General features: G+C 43.5%; 2 protein-coding genes across 5 annotated transcripts in view; one reads left to right on the plus strand and one right to left on the minus strand.

Annotated features, from left to right (window-relative positions):
* MACROD1 (mono-ADP ribosylhydrolase 1) overlaps positions 1 to 17988 on the plus strand; it is a 1131067-nt gene that overhangs the window by 739851 nt on the left and 373228 nt on the right. The gene's annotated exons all lie outside the window — the stretch shown is intronic.
* The window catches only part of FLRT1 (fibronectin leucine rich transmembrane protein 1), a 305821-nt gene that overhangs the window by 115585 nt on the left and 172248 nt on the right, over positions 1 to 17988 (minus strand). The window lies entirely within an intron of this gene.

Below are 17988 nucleotides of genomic sequence, written 5' to 3' on the forward strand. Positions count from 1 at the left end.
AGTTGGGGGATCTGGTGGGGTATCTGGAGGAGTGATCAGAGTGAAGGGATCTGGTGGGGGATATGGAGGTGTGATTAGAGTGGAGGGATCTGGTAGGGGATATGGAGGTGTGATTAGAGTGGAGGGATCTGGTAGGGGATATGGAGGTGTGATTAGAGTGGAGGGATCTGGAGGTGTGATTAGAGTTGAGGGATGGTGGGGATCTGGGGGTGCAATTATAGTGGAAAGATCTGGTGGGGGATATGGAGGTGTGATTAGAGTGGATGGATCTGGATGGATCTGGAGGTGTGATCAGAGTGGAGCAATGGGGGGGGGGGAATCTGGAGGTGTAATCAGAGTGGAGGGATGGGGGGGGATCTGGAGGTGTGATCAGAGTGGAGGGTGGGGGTGGGGGGTGACCATGGTAGGGGGATGGGGGGATCTGAGGGAGTGGTCAGAGTGGAGGGATTTGGTGGGGGATCTGGGGGTGTGATTAGAGTGGAGGGAATCTGGGGGTGTGATCAGAGTGGGGCTATCTCGGGGGTGTGATCAGAATGGGGGTATCTAGACAGTGCGATTAAAGTGGGGGGTATCTGGAGGGTGTGATCAGGGTGGGGGCATGTGGAGGGTGTGATCAGAGTGGGGGAGGGTATCTGGGGGTGTGATCAGGGTTGGGGTATCTAAAAGTCCATGGGTTGGTGGGCACATAGTTACATAGTTAGTCTGGCTGAAAAAATACAAAAGTCCATCCAGTTCAACCATACAAAAAAAAAATAAATTCCTAGTATCCAGTTATATTCTGTGTATCTAAGAAAGGACCCAGGCCTTTTTTGAAGCAATCTACTGAGCTGGCCAGGACCAACTCTTGAGGGAGTCTATTCCACATTTTCACAGCTCTCACTGTGAAGATACCTTTCCGTATTTGGAGATTAAATCTCTTTTCCTCCAGATGTAAAGAATGCCCTCTTGCCCTCTGTGATGACCTCAGGGTGAATAGCTCTACACCGAGTTCACTATATGAACCACTGATGTATTTATACATGGTGATCATATCCCCCCTTAATCTCCTCTTCTCAAGAGAGAATAAATTCAGTTCCTCTAATCTTTCCTCATAGCTGAGCTCCTCCATGCCTCTTATCAGTTTAGTTGCCCTTCTCTGTACTTTCTCCAGTTCCCCAATGTTCTTTTTGTGAATCGGTGCCCAAAACTGAACTGCATATTCCAGATGAGGTCTTACTAATGATTTGTACCGGGGTAATATGATATCTCTCTCTGGAGTCTATACCTCTTTTAATGCAAGAGAAGATTTTGCTCGCTTTAGAAGTCGCAGCTTGGCATTGCATGCCATTATTAAGCTTGTGATCTACCAGAACTCCCAGATCCTTCTCCACCATTGATTCCCCCAGTTGTACTCCCCCTAGTATGTATGATGCATGCGTATTCTTAGCCCCCAAGTGCATAACCTTACATTTATCAATATTAAACCTCATTTGCCACATAGTTGCCCAATTAAACAGTGCATTGAGGTTGGCTTGTAAGTTGGAGACATCCTGTAAGGACATTATTCCACTGCACAGCTTGGTGTCATCTGCAAAGACTGAAATGTGATTTTTAATCTCAGACCCTATATAGTTTATAAATATATTAAAAAGTAAGGGTCCCAACACTGAACCTTGGGGTACACCACTGATGACCACAGACCATTCAGAGTATGAATCATTAACCACTACTCTCTGAATACGATCTTTGATCCAGTTTTCTATCCATTTACATACGGATTTTTCCAAGCCTGTAGACTTTACCTTACACATTAGCCATGTGTGGGGAACTGTGCCAAACGCTTTTGCAAAATCCAAGTATACCACGTCCACCGCCAACCCTCTGTCCAAGTATACCACGTCCACCGCCACCCCTCTGTCCAAGTATACCACGTCCACCGCCACCCCTCTGTCCAAGTATACCACGTCCACCGCCACCCCTCTGTCCAAGTATACCACGTCCACCGCCATCCCTCTGTCCAAGGTTTTGCTCACCCCCTCATAAAAAGAAATCAGATTTGTTTGGCAACTTCTATCTTTCATGAATCCATGCTGTCTGTTGCTTAAAATAGTTTTTTTACAGCAAGAACTTATCTATGAGGTCTTTTATTATACTCTCCAGTATCTTCCCAACGATAGAAGTTAAACTAAGAGGTCTGTAATTACTTGGTAAAGATTTTGACCCCTTTTTAAATTTTGGCACCACATTGGCCTTATGCCAATCCTTATGACTGGCATTAAAGAGTCCCTAAAAATTAGAAACAATGGCTTTGAAATTACAGAGCTCAATTCTTGAAGGACCCGTGGGTGCACAAATTACTTGCCTTGCCCCGGGTGCTGACAACCCATGCTACACCACTGCTCACACATGTATGCTGTTCCCCTATCCAAGTAAAGCTCAATCCTAAATTCTTCAAGATCTCTGTTACTCATTTTATTTCATAACCAACAGTTAGTACCCATTTTAGTAAAGCCCTTCTTCTGGGTGTAGTTGGTGGGTGGGGTCCTAGTCAGAAGGAGCATGGGAACAGGTTTGCACTGACTTATGCTATGTACATAGGTTTGCAGCTTGGAAAGGAGAAGGTCCTTTGGATCCAAACCCACACTCTGGATGAGGGCCTACACTAAAGGGATTCACAAATGAGGGAGAGTATGAGAGATGTCTGGACTTTCCGAGTTCAAGTTTATTGACTGGATTGTACTGTACTGCTGGTCTGATGTGTGGAGTTGAAGTAGATTTATGGAATTGTTGACCTCAATTCCATAGTAAAAAACATGAAACTGTTATTTGTGTTGACATTCCTTCATTTACCAAAGTGGGCCTCAGGCCGGAAATATGTGAGCAACATGGTAGCAGAGTTTCTCCCTTTGGTGTACCAGTACCATACCCACAAAAGAAGCGTCCTTGGCCAGCTTGGCAGGAGCTGGTGGCAAATTGACACTGCCAACAAGCTGAAACCTTTTTTTTAGTTTTTGATAAAGTGGGGAACGTTTAGGACCTCAGTCTGGTATTAAAGTGATTGTAAAGGCAAACGTTTAATTTTTAAAAAATAATAAGTCATTCTTACCTTCTCTATGTAATGGTTTTGCACACAGCAGCCCCAATCCTTATCTTCCTGGGTCCCTTGCCAGCGCTCCTGGCCCCTCTCCCTCACTTACTGTGCAATCATTGGCACAGAAAGTGAGTGGAATATCTCCAAAAGGCACACAAAAAGTAAGAAAAATGTAAGTGCAACCACAAGTATGAGTATCTTGTACATACTGTAAAACATATTAAGTCATGGTTGGATAAAGAAACACTTATATTCCTTGTTGGGCCCATTCACACAAGCTTTGGTCTCTAAAGAATGATCTGTGTTTGGATCTCTATTCAGAGAGCATTTGAGCATTGTATTGCTTCCGTGCTGCCTGCTTTATCCTCTTGATTGCCACACTAGAGCCCAACAACCATATGCAGTGCATTCAGTTGTCAAACGCTTGCAGACTGGCCCCATTCACTTGACAATTCCTTCTGCAACTGTGAAGCAAAGCATCATGGCTGCGGCATGTGTACACCCCCCGATCACTGCCTCAACAGCTAAGGTGGTAGGTGGGTGGGGGGCAGTAAAAGTGCAGCTAAATCATTGGGTTTTACAGCCTCCCTAGTATTAACGAGCCCTTTAACTAGAATATAAACCTTATTGGGTCATTATCCAATGGAGAAAGAAGTATAGACTAAGGTTTGATAAGCGTGGCTAAGGATTTCTGAGGCCTGGCTTGCAAAAGTCAATAAATTAGGTGCAAAATTTCTGCCTAATAAAGTGGTTTGTAGTTTAACCTGTATCGATACTTAAATGGGCAAGACCAAAAAATGTTCTAAAACGGCAAGTTCCATATACCAGGGTTGATTTATTTAGGCTGTTCACTTTGCAAGGGGACTTTAGCTTAGTGAATGCTTCCTTGAAAATGTTCTTGCCAAGCGCAATTTCCCTTGGAAAGTGCAAAGCCTATTTGCCTTTAGTAAATCAACCCCTCATAAGTTGGTTCTGGCCAGCTCAGTGGATTGCTTTGAAAAAGTCATGGATTGTTTCTTAGATACACAGAACATAACTGGATACTAACATTTAAAGGTAAAGTTGATCCAGGGAATATCTGATTGCCTCTCAGGGGATCAGGAAGGAATTTTATTCCCTGCAAGAGCAAATTGGATTACGGGGGGTTTTTTTGCCTTCCTGTGGATCAACTGTGGGTATAGGATTATAACTTTTTTTTTTGGTTGAACTGGATGGACTTTTGTCTTTTTTCAGCCAGACTAACTATGTAACCCCATGGTCTCCAACAAAAGCCATTATTATTATGAACATATTTTGTGTAACTAGTCATGACGCTTATACCCAAAAGTGACACAAAATATTTTTCCACATTCTCTTTCATACATACACATGGTGAAGTTTTTGTCTTCATTCTCCAAAACTGACTGCTACTGATGTAAAGAGAAGGAGTCTCCAGACACTTCCCCCTAATACAGCGTGTTTATCAGTTTCTAAGAAGACGTGACATTGAACATTGAGATTGCTTTAGGTTGTCATGGGTTTGTAAACAGAAATCTGTAATCCTTGAAAATTGTTGTATTCTAGTGAGCGTCTGGAGAAAGCATTTAATTTGTGTATACAGAAATAAAATGTCTGGAAGGAATGCATATCTTTGTTATTGTGAACTGGAAATTGTAACAAAGCTCTTGTTTTCATTTTTACGAAACATAATCATTGTTGCTTAAAGAGTACCTAAACCCAGAACAAAATATCAAATATTAAGCAGGTTACCAATCCTTGGTGGCTGGATTAGATTTCTTTTTTTCTTTTTTTTTTTTTTTAGTTTATTTTTTCTTTATTTCAACCTGGAGATCCTGTCAGTAACGCACTTCCTGTCCTAGGATGACGACATTCACTGTTATCTTGCAGCAGCCGTGTTATTTTATGCACCTCACCCCTCAATGCATCTGCTAATCCATAAGATTTACTGGGGACAGTTGATGTAAGGGGGCATACTGATGGGGACATTTTATGTAATGGGCACTCTAATAGGGACACCTGATGTAAGGAGGGACTCTGATAGGGACACCTGATGTAAGGAGGGACTCTGATAGGGACACCTGATATAAGGAGAGACTCTGATAGGGACACCTGATGTAAGGAGAGACTCTGATAGGGACACCTGATGTAAGGAGGGACTCTGATGGAGACACCTGATGTAAGGAGGGACTCTGATAGGGACACCTGATGTAAGGAGAGACTCTGATAGGGACACCTGATGTAAGGAGGGACTCTGATGGAGACACCTAATGTAAAGAGGGACTCTGATGGAGACACCTGATGTAAGGAGGGACTCTGATGGAGACCCCTGATGTAAGAAGGAACTCTGATGGAGACACCTGATGTAAGGAGGGATTTTGATAGGGACACCTGATGTAAGGAGGAACTCTGATGGAGATACCTGATGTAAAGAAGGACACTGATAGGGATAACTGATGTAAGGAGGGACTCTGATAGGGACACCTGATGTAAGGAGGAACTCTGATGGAGATGGAGACACCTGATGTAAGGAGGGACTCTGACAGGGACACCTGATGTAAGGAGGGACTCTGATGGAGACACCTGATGTAAGGAGGAACTCTGATGGAGATACCTGATGTAAGGAAGGACTCTGATAAGGACACCTGATGTAAGGAGGAACTCTGACAGAGACACCTGATGTAAGGAGGGACTCTGATAGGGACACCTGATGTAAGGAGGGAGTCTGATGGAGACACCTGATGTAAGGAGGGACTCTGATAGGGACACCTGATGTAAGGAGGAACTCTGATGGACAAAACTGATGTAAGGAGGGACTCTGATGGGGACACCTGATGTAAGGAGGGACTCTGGTAGGGACACCTGATGTAAGGAGGAACTCTGATGGAGACAACTGATGTAAGGAGGGACTCTGACAGGGACACATTATGTAAGGAGGGACTCTGATGGAGACACCTGATGTAAGGAGGAACTCTGATGGAGACACCTGATGTACAGAGGAACTCTGATTGAGACACCTGATGTAAGGAGGGACTCTGATAGGAACACCTGATGTAAGGTTAGACTCTGACTGAGACAGTGATGTAAGTAGGGACTCTGATAGGGACACCTTTTGTAAGGAGGGACTCTAATAGGGACACCCGATGTAAGGAGGGACCCTGATAGGGGCACCTGATATAAGGGGCAAAGGTTCTGTTCAACCACTTGCCCTCCAGAGGATTTACCCCCATTGCTGACCAGGCCATCTTTTTCGATACGGCTCTGCGTTACTTTAACTGACAATTGCACGGTCATGCGAAGCTGTACATATATGAAATTACATGTCTTTGCTAAAACAAAATCCCAATATGTGTAAATTATTTGGTTTACATTAAAGTTCTAATAAAAAGCACTGACACTGTACTAATGACACTGGGCAGGAAGGGGTTAACATCTGGGGTGATCAAAGGGTTAACTGTGTGCTGCTTAACTTGGGAGACATGCTGTGTTGTATTTCTCTGCTGTGCAGAAAGATAGAAAGCAGCATGTCCATGCTGACAGGAGAGAGACTTGCGTTGTTTACACAGGTCTCTCCCTTGTCAGCTTTGCCGACAATCACCGAGTCCAGGCCAGGATTCGCCAGCCAGGACCCAGTGATTGACATCCCCAGCAGCCAATAGCGGAGTAGGTAGGGCGGCACGAAATGCAAATCATGTATATATATATATATATATGTGATCATGTATATATATGCTTGCCGCCCTGTAGCAGTACATGTGCTATAGGGTGGCGGGCATCCTAATCCAGGGGTCTCCAAGCTTTCTAAACAAAGTTTACCGTCCTTCAGACTTTAGGGGAGCCAGACTGTGCCCAGTGAGAGTGAACATTGTCCCATCTTTTGTTCCCCATCATTGGTGTCAGTTGGAGAAATAGTGCCTCCTCATTAGTGTCATTAGAAGGAAAAGTGCCTGATTGTTGGTGTCAGTGAAAGGAATTATGTCCCATTGTTGGTGTCAATAGGAATGATAGTGCCCTGTGGTTGATATCAGTGGCAGGAATTATGCCCCATCATTAATGTTAGTGGGAGGAAGAATGCCTCAAGGGCCAGATACAGGCAAGCAAAGGGCCACATCCGGCCCCTGGCCCACAGTTTGGAGACCACTGTCCAAATCCAATGACAGCCTAATATGTACTAGAATTCCCTGTTCACTCCTGCACTGCCTCTACACTACCTGGCAGACGTTAATTCTGGGTTGTGACTCAACATTCACAATCCCTCAGTTTTAAATGGTGCCTGTTCTCAACAGATGGTTGTAGCTCAAAAAAGTACATGAGATGTTCAGCTACAAACTTCTAGTGTTTTTGGCCCCAGGAGGCTTCAATAGGAATGCCTGAAAAACAGATGGATGTATTGCACATTTTTTCTACCTAGTAACCAATCTTCCATTGGGAAAAAAACTAATAAAAAATGCTCAAGCAAAAACACTCAAAAACACCCGTAGAAACTTTCCAAAAATTCTGGGAAAAATGACCAAAGACGCTCAGCTCAAGTGTGAATGCAGCCGTAGACCGCATGCACACCGCAGCTGTCAAATGCCTCTCTTACAGGGGTTTGGTGGGGGTTTTTTCTCTGCCCCTAAAGGCACCTCTATGTTATCCTATGAGTCCATGAATGGTAGGGACGTTTAGGGACAGAAATCTGAATGCATCAAAATCGTGTTCAGGAGAGGAGCTTTTAGCCAGAAAAAATGACTGTCATGTGTAAACATCTGTCAACGCATCTAAACGCATCTGAATGCAAGGCGCATTTAGCGCTTGATCATTCAGTTATTTCAATGGCCAGAATAAATTACTATTCTGGCCAATGAAATGAATGAATCCCAAACATTTGACAAACCTGAATATGTTGAAATGTGCCTAAATGCAATGTTAAGCGCATTTTAAATGCTGCTTTTCTTCTGTCAGGAGAAGAGCGTTCAGAAGAGCATGAGGCATGAGGCCTTAGTTTTATATTGAAATTCAGATGTTCAAAAACAATCCCATAGTATAAGAATTAGGTTCGTTTTTAAATCCTATTTGTGTAGTTGAACTCATAAATTATACTTAAAGCGGAGTTCCACTCACACTGTCAAAAAATAAAAGTCAGCAGCTACAAAAACTGTAGGTGTTGACTTCTAAAAAAACAGCCACTTACCTGTCCCTCGGTCCCACGGTGTGTCCCCCGCAGCACATTTCACCGGACATCCTGTATTCCAGGAGGCCGGCATCTTCAGTGTGGGCACCCAGCTGTGATAGCGTGCGGCTTCACAGCCGGGTACCCACTGCGCATGCGCGAGTAGCGCTGCGCTTCATGAATGGCCCTGTAGTCTTCTGGGATCTGTCACGTGTCCCAAATGACTACAGGGAGGGAGGACACCTTCCGTTTCCGATAGCCTAGGCGATCGGACCGGAAGTGGGAGCGGTTACCTGTCAAATTCAGGTACCTGCTCCCCTTGACCCCAAAGGTGCCAATACTTAATGGGGAGCAGTCCTTAAAGTGCAACTTCCCCTTTTGGGTGGAGCTCCGCTTTAAGCAATAACTTTATCCCACTGAATTCCTCTAAGATGCCACCTGGGTCCCGTCTAATATGCTGGACGGTTGTGTCATTAAGAAGAGTTGAGATGCACAGGATGGCACTTCGGTAACCAAGTATGGTGGCCATGCATGCGCGGTAATACTGACATCATATTGCCTACTCAATCCCAATGCATGCATAGTACTGCATAGTCATACCGCATGCATACACATTGTAAGGAGTTCTAATGCACAGAATATAGACTTCCCCCCAAATGAATATATAAACAAATGAATAAAAACTATTTCCTAATGTGCATATCAGAGTTTCACCCCTGTGCTTCCACAAGTCTTCTGTCAATATGGCGTTAAGATCTTGGGCACACATGGTACTGACCAGGGGCGGACTGACCATTCGAGCACTCGGGCACTGCCCGAGGGCCCGGGGTCAGTAGGAGGCCCCATGAAATGCCCCTGGTACCTTTTATAGACTTTTTTGAGTGTGCTTTGAGTGTGGGCAAGGACACAGGGGCCACATGATCCACTATTGCCCGGGGGCCCCACGAGTTGTCAGTCCGCCCCTGGTACTGACACATGAACAGGATCTCATTGCCATATTGTATTATGAAAGCCATGTACAGTTGTGGCCAAAATTATTCAACCCCCACTGAAATTGAGTGTTTTGGCCAGTTTGACATTGCTTTTGATCATTCAGTCATCTTGCTTACATTTACATTAAAGAGGCACTTGTAGGTCAGACAAATATAACATAACAGTTATAATGAAATAACCACAAATGTCTTTTCTGTGCTCACAGCATTATCAGTTTTATTCAACCCCCAAGTGACATTCAATCTTAGTACTTAGTACAGCATCCTTTTACAGTTATAACAGCTTTTAAACGTGAAGCATAGCTTGACACAAGTGTCTTGCAGCGATCTACGGGTATCTTCGCCCATTCTTCATGGGCAAAGGCCTCCAGTTCAGTCACATTCTTAGGCTTGCGCACTGCAACTGCTTTCTTTAAGTCCCACCAGAGGTTCTCAATCGGATTTAAGTCTGGTGACTGCGATGGCCACTCCAAAATGTTCCAGCCTTTCCTCTGCAACCATGCTCTAGTGGACTTGGAGGTATGCTTGGGATCATTGTCCTGTTGAAAGGTCCAACGTCTCCCAAGCCTCAGGTGTGTGACGGACTGCATCACGTTTCCATCCAATATCTCCTGGTACTGAAGAGAATTCATGGTACCTTGCACACGCTGAAGCTTCCCTGTACCTGCAGAAGCAAAACAGCCCCAAAGCATGATTGACCCTCCACCATGCTTCACAGTAGGCAAGGTGTTCTTTTCATCATAGGCCTTGTTCTTCCTCCTCCAAACATAGCGTTGATCCATGGGCCCAAACAGTTCTAATTTTGTTTCATCAGTCCACAGAACACTATCCCACAACTTTTGTGGTTTGTCCACATGGCTTTTGGCATACTGCAGTCGACTCTTCTTATTCTTTGGAGACAGCAAGGGGGTACGCCTGGGAGTTCTGGCACGGAGGCCTTCATTACGCAGTGTGCGTCTTATTGTCTGGGCTGAAACTTCTGTACCCACATCTGACAAATCTTTTCTCAGTTCCTCAGCAGTCACACGGGGACTTCTCTCCACTCTACGCTTCAGGTAGCGCACAGCAGTCGAAGTCAGCATCTTCTTTCTGCCACGACCAGGTAGCGTTTCAACAGTGCCCTTTGCCTTGAATTTGCGAATGATGCTTCCTAAGGTGTCTCTTGGTATGTTTAACATCTTTGCAATCTTCTTATAGCCATTGCCCTTCCTGTGAAGAGAAATCACCTCTTCTCTTGTCTTCCTGGACCATTCTCTTGCCTTCACCATGTTTGTAACCACACCAGTAAATGTCTAGAAGGAGCTGAGTATCACAGTCATTTTAAAGCTGCCTAATTGGTGCTTATTATGCTTGATTGCTGCTCGGTGACATCCACAGGTGTTTTCAATACCTGATGGAAAGCACCTGTATGAACCTCTGTTCTTCAGAGTGGTAGTCTTTAAGGGGTTGAATAATTGTGGCAATGAAGAAACCACATAAGAACCATTTACTACTGTATTACATAAACAATTGATGTCATTTTAGTTGCATTTGGGTAGTTACAACGTCCTTGTAGGATTTGATTCTGAATACAATTCCAAATGTACACTATAGTCCCTAAACCCCTTTACAGCATTGGGGGTTGAATAATTTTGGCCACAACTGTAGGTGATATCCTGCACACACGCTGTGGTGGAGGTACAGATCACTACCTGCACATATTGGGGTTGATTTACTAAAGGCAAATAGACTGTGCACCATACATGGTGCTGTTGCACTCTGCAACTGCAATTGCTCCAGAGCTTTGTAAATGAGATAAAGATTCACTTGGCAAAGAATACCCAATCACGTGCATGGAAAATTGTAAAAAAAAAATACTTTTGCTTGCACATGATTGGATGATGGAAGTCAGTAGAGCTTCTGCTCATTTATTAAGCTCTGGAGCAACTGCTCTTGTAGAGTGCAACTGCACTTTGCAAAGTGCACAGTCTATTTGCCTTTAGTAAATCAACCCCCTTGATGGCAGCCTTGTGGAAGAGTAACACTCCATTTCACACGCCCACTGTATACATGGCTATGCACATTCATTGGGTCATGGTCACGGTCGCTGGGCATGCGTTGGCACATTGCTGAGAGCATAGCTATTGGCTGTTGGTAGTGATGCAATGAGTATTACTGTCAACAATTTGATCAGAGCCCCTTTCTCTCTCCAACTCTCTTGACCCTTAACCTGCCCCACATGATGCTCTCAGGCCCCAACCCCTACGCTCACCATTTAGCCAACATCACCCCATCCCCAGCACCTGCAGGCCCCACTCACACATGAACCCTCTTCCCCACTGCTCTCATCACCTTAACTATATAGTACCCCCCCCTTGACGCCTTCACAAACATACCCCCAATGTCACAGCCACCTTTGCATTCATCACAGGACCTTCATGTCCATACTCTAATTACGGCACCTGCACTCCCTGACCCCACTCTTATCATTGCACCTACACACCCCTCTCCTGCTCCTACCACTTTGCCCTGTTCCTGCATACTGTCCACCTCCCACTCTCACCACCATGCCTACACACCCCCTCTTCCCTGGTTTCAGCATTACGCTTGTACCCTCTCTCACCTGCGTGCTTGAACATACCCCATCCCAACCCTCCAAATTTAACACCATGACTCCAACTCTCTCCAACCATTGTGCCTGCCACTGTGCTCCCCTTTAAGCACTGTGCACCCCCCCCCCCCCAACTATTACCACACCAAACCCTTCCCTTCCATTCAGCACCTGACAGCCACTATCTCTCCCCCCCCCCCCCACTCTAACCATCACCCCTCCCATTACATCTGACCACCATAATCATCCCTCCCCCCGCCACGCTGTCACCACCGCACTTGATCCCTATTCCTTTCTCGCTATCACCATTGCACTTGCCAAGATCTAAATCCCCTGCTGTCTCCACTGCAGTCGCCACCATCCTAATACCCTCTGCTGTCACCACTGCACATGTCGGCACCCCAATCACCCCCATCTCCAACATTACCCCTTCTGGAACAGACACACTTTGAGATATCTATCTATCTATCCATCTATCGATCTATCTATCCCCTATATTCTATCTATCTATCTATTTATCTATCTATCTATCTATCGATCTATCTGTCCCCTATATTCTATCTATCTATCTATCTATCTATCTATCTATCTATCTATCTATCCCTCTATATTCTATCTATCTATCTATCTATCTATCTATCTATCTATCTATCTATCTATCTATCCCCTATATTCTATCTATCTATCTATCTATCTATCTATCTATCTATCTATCTATCTATCCCCTATATTTTATTTTTCTATCTATCTATCTATCTATCTATCTATCTATCTATCTATCTATCTATCCCCTATATTTTATTTTTCTATCTATCTATCTATCTATCTATCTATCTATCTATCTATCTATCTATCCCCTATATTTTATTTTTCTATCTATCTATCTATCTATCTATCTATCTATCTATCGATCTATCTATCTATCTGTCATCTATCTATCTATCTATCTATCTATCTATCTATCTATCTATCTATCCCCTATAGTCTATCTATCTATCTATCTATCTATCTATCTATCTATCTATCTATCTATCTATCCCCTATAGTCTATCTATCTATCTATCTATCTATCTATCTATCTATCTATCCCCTATAGTCTATCTATCTATCTATCTATCTATCTATCTATCTATCTATCTATCTATCGCTAAGTAATAAATAGAACTGTACATAACTAAATAGCCAGTTTATATGCTGAAAAGACATGATGAGACTTGTAGTACTACAAGAGATTCCAGATTTACGGAACCTTCTGTAAGATATGCTGTTCAAATATTTAAGTACCTTTTCTTGTAAAAAAAAAACAACTGACAGCCAAGTCTCCTGAAGCATTTATAATAAAAGTTATGGAAATCTCTCAGAATGCCTAATTTTGTTGCTCAGGTGTAGAATGACAAGAAATCGTTGATCTTATCTACATAATATATGTTTTTTGAAAATTGTGAAATATATGCAGAGTACGAACTTTGTCAAATTAATTCTGGAGAAATGAGCATTAATTCCTGCGTTACAAGGTGATGAATTTATAATCATCTCGAGGGTGATGCTTTAAAGTCCAACTCCAGCCAAGTTTTGTTTTATGAATAAAGTGAGGAATGTAAGAAATTCTGTGAAGTTTCCATTTCTGTTGCAACTGCTTGCAAGAGTCATCAGGGGGGAGGAGCCAGAAGCGCCGGTGGAGAACCTGAGAACAGGAGTGTCGGGCTGCTCTGTGCAAAACCATTGTTAAGTATGGCAGGTTTGGTAAAATTGAACATTTAGTATTGGACCCGGATCTAGGGGGGTGTTGGGGAGGGCTGTGCCCCCCCCCCCAGATTTTAGTTGTGCACCCCAAAGTCTCTGAGAGTGCATCCATTGATGCATGAGCCAGCCTGATGGGGACAGCTAATGTAAGGGGGGACTCTCATAGGGACTTTGATGTAAGGCAGAGCTCTGTCGGACACACTTGATCTAAGTGGGCAATCTGATGAGGATACCTGATGTGGGGTGGGACTCTGATGTGGACCTTGATGTGGGGGAGGGGATTCTGACAGGGACCTTTATGTGGGGTGGGACTCTGATGGGGTAAAATTGAACATTTAGTATTGGACCCGGATCTAGGGGGGTGTTGGGGAGGGCTGTGCCCCCCCCCAGATTTTAGTTGTGCACCCCAAAGTCTCTGAGAGTGCATCCATTGATGCATGAGCCAGCCTGATGGGGACAGCTAATGTAAGGGGGGACTCTCATAGGGACTTTGATGTAACGCAGAGCTCTGTCGGAGACACTTGATCTAAGTGGGCAATCTGATGAGGATACCTGACGTGGGGTGCGACTCTGATGTGGACCTTGATGTGGGGGAGGGGATTCTGACAGGGACCTTTATGTGGGGTGGGACTCTGATGGGGACCTTGATGTGGGGGAGGGGATTCTGACAGGGACATTTATGTGGGGTGGGACTCTGATGGGGACCTTGATGTGGGGGAGGGGATTCTGAGGGCAAACTTTATGTGGTGTGGAACTCTGATGGGGAGCCTGATGAGCGGGGAGGGTCCCCTGATGGGGACCTTAATGTGGGGTGGGAACACTGATGGGGACCCTGATGTGGAGTAGGACTCTGGTGACCTTGAAGTGGGGTGGAACTCTTATGGGGATCGTGAATTACAGGGGCACTCTGATGGGGACACCTGATGTAAAAGGGCACTCTGATGGGGCCACCTGATGTAAGGTGAGACTCTGATGGTAACTCTGATGTGAGGGGAGATTCTGATGGGGATCTTGATGTGGGGGGAAACTGATGGGAACCTTGATGTGGAGTGGGACTCTGATGGGGACACCTGATAGGGGGTAACTGATAGGGACACCTGATGTAAGGGGTGACTTACTATTGTTCCCTCTGCACCCCTGCACCGCCTCTGCACTACCTGTGAGATGTTACTTCCAGGTACATCAGCACACTGGATGAACAGGAATACGGGTTCTCTATCACACTGTGTGACAGACTGTCATTGACTGACTGACCTTATGCCCCCTGACTTTTTACCTGAACCCCCAGATCAGATGGACTAGATCCAGCCCTGTTAAGTATCACATTAAGTTTGCCTAGTTCCTTTGTCCTCAATGGGAGATTCACACTCTCTGTGAGTTTTAGAGACCTCTGTCACCATGAGTGAAAGTGAGAAAAAGTGAGTTGTCACCAGAGGGTAAATCTTCCAGAAGGGACATTTATTCCAGTGACAACTGTCTAGGAGGAGATTTTTCTTGTTTTGGATAGATCTCCTGTCACTTTCGTTTCTGTCTATGGGGCAGGAAGTAAAGGTAATTCTCCCCAATAAAGAAAGACAAAAACAACAACAGTTGTACCCATTATCTATTCTACTGAAATTGAATATACACACACAAACACACATTTTTATAGATTCAGATATACTTTATGTCCATTTGAAGGCTAGGTACAGTAGTTTGGCTTTTACTATATATACTTCAAAGCTGATCAGCTAAAAATATCTTTCTACATTTAGAATATAAAACCAAATTGCCTTAGACAAGAGGTACTTTTTTCCCTGTTATTGAAAACCATCCATCTTTTCTTTCTAATTACTTTTTATTTTCAGGTGAATACAGAAGTAAAATACTTGTACAGAAACATATCAGCACATTATTTTCTTCATAAAATTATATAATACTTACAGGAAATCCATAAAAAAGTGAACATAGATGTGAACTAACAATTAGTGTCCATATTAATGCTGCAACATAATACAACATTCACCCCATATACAGCCAGGTTGAATAATTGATATCTGATACATTATCATGATGCAAGGCCAAATTATCTGTGAGCCATTAAGTTATTAAAATGATTATAAACCTGATTTTGTTTTATAAAACTTACCTGCTCTGTGCAATGGTTGTACACAGAGTAGCCCCAATCCTCCTTTTCTCGAGTCCCCCACAGCACTCTTGACTCTTCCTCTTCTTAGTGTGCCACCATAGGAAGCCACTTCTTATGATGGCACACCTGCAGGCTCAATCCCAAGCCGCGCTGGCTGCGTCCATTGACACAGATAGCACTGCTCACAGCTCAGCCCCCCCCCCCTCACTCTTCACAGGATTTTATTGACAGCAGCAGGAGCCAATGGCTCTCATGCTATCAATCTGCCCTGTGAGGAGGGAGAGAACCACTGCTCTCATACACAGGGCTGGATCGAGATTGGGTTCAGGTAAGTATAAGGGGGGGGGGGGGCTGCACACACAAGATTTTTTTCCGTGAAAATAAATAAAAAGGATACCGTGCAAGTGGTGAAAGAGTATTAAAAATGAGCTGCGGCAAAAAGATATATAGGATGAACATACATAACAAATATCTTCATTCTACAGAGAAAGACAGAAGGTTATTTGCCTGAATGCAGAGAAGCATTAAGGTAAACAAAAAAAAAAACTTGGCAGCCACTTTAATGCATTTACTTATGTAAACAATTATTGTACACTATAGGATTAATTATATTATAATTTTTACTTTTCTCTTGAATTATTCATCTTCACCTTTTCCACTAACATTCATCTGTAATACCTCCCACACAATTTCTCATCGTATGCAATAAATGTATTTATTTTTACCAACTGCATCACACAGAGACACAAATAGTACATATGAACACATATGGGTAGTGTTAATATTTTTTTACAGATTGTTTTTCTAAGATTTTTAAATAAAATATTCACATTTATATCAGTACCACTTTAAGCCAATGAAGGTCAACACAACAGTTTTTTTTTAGTATTTCTGAAAAAGTCTAGCAAATACTACATGTTACAGCTTGTTAATGAATGTTGATTTTTAAGGAGCTGTCCATGGTTTTGAACTCCTCCTTCCATCAGTGCTTTCATTTCCTATTCTATGGTTTGTTTGTATGGATTTGCCATTGTTTAACCTCCCTAGCGGTCTGATTATGTCCATATTTCTGTGCTCAAAGTGGTACATTTTTTTGCATGGAATTATGTATTTTTTTTATTGTAGGCCTGTTATTTTTAGGAATAACTCACTGAAATCTGTACGAACAAGAGTCTAGTAAACATCCCGGATATGATAAAATTTGAAACACGAAATCATAAATTATAATTTAATAAATAATCATAAAAAATAATAATATAATAATAATAAATTTAATGTAATAATATAATCAAACCAAAAACACTGACATTTGAAATATAGCGCCAAGTTCGCACATCACTGAGAAAAGTCGCAAAATCGTTTTCAGTGTCTGATGACGAATTTCCCCACGAATCATTATCACTCAATTCTGCAAGTAAGTTCTAATTTACTATCGCTGTTCTCTAGCTGGTCTAAAACCGCTTTTGACCTAAAGGGACGCTTTTTGGACGCCATGGACGTTTCTCAGTTTCCAGGCAGAAAGAACAGTGAAAATGCAGGCAGGGCACAGGACAAAGCACTCGGGACAAAATGTATGTGAAATGGTTTGATACAGTAATGTTTTACTATGTGATTTTAGTGAATGTCACTTTTTGTCATTTTCAAATTTCCCGCCGTTCCGTCTCCCATACTTCCCGACGCTCGCAGGGGACGAAACCCAGAAGACAGATGCCAGCATCCGCCGGATTACATTGCCGGGGACACTGCAGGAGGGACATTGCGGGAGCGCAGGACAAGGTAAGTGATCGAGGGATCGCGGAGCAGCGCCGCAGGGTATTCCCGAGTGTAGCTTGGGTTTACCGCTTGTGGTACTGAAACTTTACCCCGAGCTACACTCGGGAATACCGCTAGGGAGGTTAAAGCTGAGCTCTAGCTCCCAAAACATGCAAATTCTTGTATTAACCACTTGCCTTCCGGAAGATTTACTTCCCTTCATGATCTGGAAATTTTTGTGATACGGCACTGTGTTACTTTAAAAGACAACTGCGCAGTCCTGCAACACTGTACATAAATGAACATAAATGAACATTGACACTATCAATGGGGCACTATTCCCTCCATTGATATCAACCATGGGGCACTATTCCTCCTGTCAAAACCAACCATGGGGCACCATTTATCCTGTTAATACCAATAATGGGGCAATGTTTACTCCCACTAATGCCAGGACATATTCTATTCACACTGGCCACAGTCCGGCCCCCCTAAAGCCTGAAGGACAGTAAGCTGGCCCTTCGTTTAAAAAGTTTGGAGACCCCTGATCTAGTTCAACCAATT

The sequence above is a fragment of the Staurois parvus genome, unplaced genomic scaffold, assembly GCF_062004578.1.
Source record: "Staurois parvus isolate SC_StPar_1 unplaced genomic scaffold, SC_StPar_1.0 ptg000694l, whole genome shotgun sequence".
In the NCBI taxonomy this organism is placed as follows: domain Eukaryota; kingdom Metazoa; phylum Chordata; class Amphibia; order Anura; family Ranidae; genus Staurois; species Staurois parvus.